The sequence below is a fragment of the Tupaia chinensis genome, unplaced genomic scaffold, assembly GCF_000334495.1.
Source record: "Tupaia chinensis unplaced genomic scaffold, TupChi_1.0 Scaffold000211_1, whole genome shotgun sequence".
NCBI classification, from domain to species: Eukaryota; Metazoa; Chordata; class Mammalia; order Scandentia; family Tupaiidae; genus Tupaia; species Tupaia belangeri.
The window spans coordinates 2,612,948-2,618,800 of NW_006159686.1; the positions used below are offsets into that span (position 1 = coordinate 2,612,948).

The following is a 5,853-nucleotide window of genomic DNA, read 5'->3' on the forward strand; positions in this document are numbered from 1 at the left end:
GTGTGCTCAGCAGAGAGACAGAGAAAGAGAAGGAGACAGCACCCCCATCAGGCAAGTTCACGCTGCAATCCCTTCTCGAGTTCCCCATCCTGTTGGGATTCAGGGCACACACACAGGCGGGCCCAGAGGATTTTTCAAGCTACCGGGGCTGGGAATCAAACCATGGTGGGCTGTGTGGGATTGGCTGCCTTACCCACTAGCACAGAGGGCCAGCCTGAAGTCTGTTTTTATATGCTGCCTCTGATGAACTAGTTACTAAGGAGAAGATGATTTTCTATTAGCGTTTTCTTTTATTGAAAATAAAACAGTAAAATGTTTTGAATTACAAGCAAAGCATGAAAACCACTTGTTTCCTGTAAGGTCTCTGCTTGGCATTGGAGCTGTCCGAGGAAATACTGAAACAGCTCTCTGTAAGTGTATCTTTACAATTATACTCAGATGGACGCAAAGCCAATTTTTATAAAGAGTTAAGTATTTTTAGAAAAATTGTCCTTCAAGAAGTGTCAGTTTACGATGTGCTAAAACCTGTATTTCCCAATAATTTACCAGAAATTGATCTCAAATTTGTTGCAGCCTATAAAATATTCTTAATGGCTGCCCTCACAGCAGCAACAGCGGGAAAATCACTCTCGCGAAATTAAAAATGATCAAAAATCATTTGTATTTGCCAAGAGCAAATCGATCAAAAATGAAATTGTTAAAAATATACATTTTTATTATCTGATAATGAATCTGCAGAAAAGGGAGACAGAAAATGTATACCCCATCAAGGGACCGCATTACAAAGTAGTATTATTTATTGTATTGCATAAAATTAGGACACCAACCATATTTTCATAGGGAATGTCATAATTTTTTAAGGGAATAGCTTCCTATTTTAGCATCTCTGACTTCATTTTTCTCTCTGCCTCTGGACAAGTGGCTGCCTGTTTCATTTTGCCTTGAGCTGTGCAATGATGGGGCCAGCCCTCTGACCACCTCGTACCTCCTAGGAGGAGACAAGCGGAGAGACCGCCAGCATGAATCCTCGGTTACAGCGCGAGAGTGATGTGCCATGGAGGTAAACGGAGCAAGGTAACGCGAGTCTGGAGTGCACCGAGGCAACGGGGCACACATTTGAGTGGGTGATAGGAAAGGCCACGGGACATTTTGAAGCTATCAGCGTCCTTTGATACTTTATTGCTTATCGGTATGTGTGTGTGCTTAGTGGACCAAGGGGAGACAACGGTTTCCGGTTTTACTACGGCGATTACAGTTGTAGAAGATGGCTATTGTTTGTCAGTAACAGAAGCTTGTCGGGTAGATAAGATTCACTAAAGCATGGAGAGACATCAGATCCATGATTTTGAACAGATGGGGAAACGGAGGCATGTCGAGAGAAGACATGTTTTGTTGGCAGGGCGGGAACGTCGATGGTAATGAGGCAGTCGTGTGCATACCAATGCTTTATTCTCCTAATTGCATTTATTTAACACATACACGCATACCACCTCAAGCCCCAAACGGAAGCTACAAAACACCTTTAGAGAGGAACGATTATTGTCTCCATTTTAGAGAGGAGGGAATGGATGCTGAAAGGTTAAGCAGTTAGCCCAAAGTTACCTAAAGGTAAATGACAAGAGGGGGCCTTGAACCCAGGTAGGTCCATCTGACTCCAAAGCTCTTGGTTTTTGCCATTATTCTATGCAGAGGTGTGGGCACCTGCCCCTCAAGTCATAATTCTCAGCACCACTGCGCACTGTCTTAGCAGTGGAGACTGACCATGTTGAATAGCCGCCGAGCTTCCAAAACCCACGAGAGGCTGTGGTGACAAGGAGGTGGCACCCCTAGCAACTGTGAGCAGAAACGGCCAACCACAGCAAGAGTAGAAATCACACTGAGCAAAGCACCCAACACCCTGCCCTAGACCTGCAAGGGAATTAGAGCACCCACCCTTCGATCGCAGAATCCCTGCCCCTTGAACCAACCTCTGCTTCTTTCTTCATTCCATCTGTCCATCCTTCTCCTGAATCCTTCATTTGCAGCAGACCTGCCAGAGGGAGAAAGGGCCCTCACCTCGGGGTACAAACTTGCAGCAGGACTGCGAGTTCCTACAGGAAGCTACCCTCCCTGTTCATTCTGAAGGTCTATGCAGCTTGCTGAGCATTGGCTCCTTCCAAGTTTTGGAATCAGCTAGTACCTCACAAGCCTGAGGGCATTTCATCAGACCTTTCTCTGATGGTGGATAGCAATCACGCTGTCATCGATGTGCGTAACTTTCGTCATCTATAAAGCAAGGATAAGTATTACCATCTACCTCAGAAGTTTCTTTTTAGCTTACAGAGTTATTACAGGCATGGTGATGGTTGCTGTCCAGCACACTCACTGTTATATCGATATTACGTATTATTGGCCTGGCCATGAAAGTACTGGTGTAAGTCCTGCGATTCCTCATAAGTGATGAATGAATTGTTTAGATTTTCGCTTTATTTATAGTGGCACAAATGGTTTTAGATGGAGATTATCTAACTTAAAATCTGCTGATTTGTGAATTTATGAACTGAAAGTAAAAGCAAGAAATTCCTCTGAAAATACCTGTATAAAAGTTATACTATCCTGTTTTTTTTTTTCTATTTTGCAATTCTCTTTCATCTTGGAGAAAAATAATGATTATTTCGTGTTCTACATATTGACGTCCACTTTGTGACAGGTATGTTTTTGTTACAAGCATCATTTCGTTTTAAAAATTATGGATGGATAAAGTATTTCTACTCAGGGCTCAAATCGTTTCACTTTAGGGAGAAAGAAGGCAGCATGTGATTCACTCTACTCCTTTGTCTGTTTGGAATTCACAACCCTCCCCTAATTACTCTGGGAGCTGGTCTGCATGGATTCTTAAAGACTGTAGCAGAGACCTGACCCTTGTTCACCAAACCCATCTCCTCTCCTCCCAGGTTATATTTTAGGACAGTCAGCTGTGGTCATGTGCTAGGGTTCCTGGTCCACAGCAGGGGTGCACATAGTGGTGGATCGCTTCAGAGCCCAGCCTCGCACCTCCCTATCAGCAATGTGCAGAATCTGCCCTCTCCCCCAGCTGTCCACCAGCAGCACTGCAGCCTCAGAAGCTGCTTGTCACCGGTGGAGGGGCCCCAGCATGGAAGGGGCCTGGGTCCCTGCATCACCCCATGGAGGAGCTCCTCACTCATCAGGAGCACTAGTGTTTGGGCTCACGAGTGAGAAACACACTTCTGTCCAGTCCAAATGATCACATATTCTAGGGATGGTTGGTTATACCATCTTGTTTTACCTTAACTGTTATAAAGTTGAAAAGCACAGAGAATAGGTTCTAAGGCTTTACTTTCTAAGCATCTTTGAGTTCAGCCACTGACTTGAATTATTTTGGCATCAATTGCTTCTTTTTTAAAATTTTTTTTTCCTACAGCCTGTGTATGTATTTATTTACATCCAATCACCCTATCTCATTATAGCATTTTCCCAGCATGACACACTGTATATTAGCCCAGTCAAAGATATTATCATATACGTTATCATCAACAGATAATTTACCATTTTTCTGTCCCTTAAATGTTTTATTTTTCCCTTTTCCCTCCTGGTTCCTTCCTCTCACGCTTTCCCATTTCCCACCCTCCTCTCACACTGTCTCTAGGATCCACAGTTGCTCTACATGACTTTATCCCCTCTAGTCTTTCAGTGTCTGCCATAGAGTGCTGACATTTGGTGTAGGTTGAGTGGGGACATACAATGCCTCTCTTTCATAGTCTGGTTTGCTTTGCTGAGCAGTGAACCTTCCTTATTCATCCACTTTCTATCACATGCCAAGGTCTCGTTGGTCTTCCTGGCTGAGTAGTATTCCATAGTGTGTCTGTGCCACACTGTCTCAATCTATTCATCTGTTCATGGCCATTTGAGTTGGTTTCATATCTGAACAATTGTGAATAATTCTGCAATACACATGTACAAGTGTTTTTCTGACAGAGTGTATTCCTTTCCTTTGGGAAGTTACCTAGGAGTAGAATTGCTGGGTCATATGGTAGTTCTATTTGTAGGTCTTTGAGGAACCTCCATATCATTCCCCACAGTGGCTGGACTAATTTACATTCCCACCAACAGTGTAGGAGGGCTCCTTTTCCCCTCAACCTCATCAGCACTTATCATTCTTTATTTCTTAAATTTTAATCATTCTGACTGGGTTAGGTGGCAAATTATTGTGATTTTGATTTGTATCTCCCTTATAATAAGAGATATTGAACATTTTTTTCATATGCTTTTTGGCCATTCATATGTTTTCCCTAGAGAGTTGTCTGTTCAGCTCATTTGTCCATCTTTTTATTGGGTTTTACTTCTTAACATTTTCTCCTGCCAGTTCCAAAAGACAATCAGTGGAAGAGGCCTCTATGTACTGAAGGGAGGCCATGACCTCTGGAAACCTTTCAGTAATTACCTCTTACAGCAGCTGCAAGCAGACACAATGGTGGTTCAGTGGGTTTGCCTGTACTCTGTCTGGGGGTGGTCACTTCCATTTGCATTTTGGCCAGTGGATCCCCACCATGCGATGGGCGCGCAGTAGGTATTTATTCAGTTTTGTGCTCATAGAAAATTGAGCTGGCATCCTTGTCATCCAAGAATTTCTAGTCAATGTTTTGAAAATTTTTTAAAATTATTTTTTGTTCTCTAAGGAAAAAGACACCCTTCTCTTGTTTGACTTCTCAGGGCTCTTTTGAAACCAGCTCAACTTAATTTTTTCTTTTCATCTAAAATGGCAAAATAGTGACTCCATTGAAGAACATGCAAATCAATAAAAAAAAAAATGCAGGTTAGGGCAATTGTGATGCTTTCAGGAAGAAACACCGTGTACCTGCTGTAGACTATAGAGATACGAACCCCAGCCCCTCTCCGTATTGAGAACTAGGGATGCTTCCTACCCACCGCCCACCACCCACCCCCTCTCAGAAGAGCTCCCAGACGACTTCTCGAGAGACCCAGACTCCCTTACCAGGACACGGCTCCAGCCTGGCTTTAACTATTTCCATTTCTGATTTGCATAGCGGGAGCAACAACATCGATCATTTCTTGGGCCAGAACATCCATTTGGGGAAATCTATTTTCGTGTGAGCAGAGAAATATCCCGAGTCTGGCTGCTTCTGGAGGAAAACCAAATGATGACAGCAAGAGTCCCTAAAGAACTGTTCAATCCCTCCACCCAGCCAGACAGAAAGTCATTTCCCTTTTTCCATATGTAAAGAAGCAGGCCCTATGAGCAATTTCCTCAGAGGCCAGGTTTTGCAGGTGGTCATGTGTGCATGGAGTGAATGTATTCTGCAGTTAACGTTTGGGTGCTTTGTTTTCTGTTTCCTTTTCTTCTTTCAGGCAGAAACTTGGCTCTCTGTTGGAACCGAGAGGAAAACACAGGTGCCTTCGGGTCTTGACAGCAATTGTCAGGGCTTAGATGGTTCTAATAGCTGATCCAGGCAAGTCAGGGCACAGTTCTAAGCCCTTTACATTTATTAACTGATTGCATTTTCACAACCATGTTAAAGTCAGTACTGTTTGTTATGACGTGGACACAGGTGAAGACCCAGCACATGGGCACAGACACAGGCTGTTTCTCCAGGTTTCAGCAGAATGGGAGAGTCAGCCCCACGTCTGTACTCCCAACCCTCATAGGCAGGAGCATGGTATAAAAGCTTCCCTGGTGTGGGGGAGCCAGAGACTGGCTGGCAAGGAGCACTCCTTCGGAGATGAATTCGGGGCATGCATTTGGCTTCTCTGGTATATCTGGAGTAGAAAGTGGTGGCAAAAGCAGAGAAGCTGAATGTCCCTGGATGAGTCCTGACTGGTCTGGGCTGGCTGCTG

General features: G+C 44.0%; 1 long non-coding RNA gene across 1 annotated transcript; it reads left to right on the forward strand.

The window, feature by feature from the left end:
* Positions 1-359: 359 nt before the first annotated feature.
* On the forward strand, positions 360-5,462 carry LOC102469535 (uncharacterized). The gene is made up of 3 exons (XR_001370287.1): positions 360-410; positions 920-1,074; positions 5,368-5,462. It is a non-coding gene; the product is annotated as an uncharacterized LOC102469535 (long non-coding RNA).
* Positions 5,463-5,853: the final 391 nt, after the last annotated feature.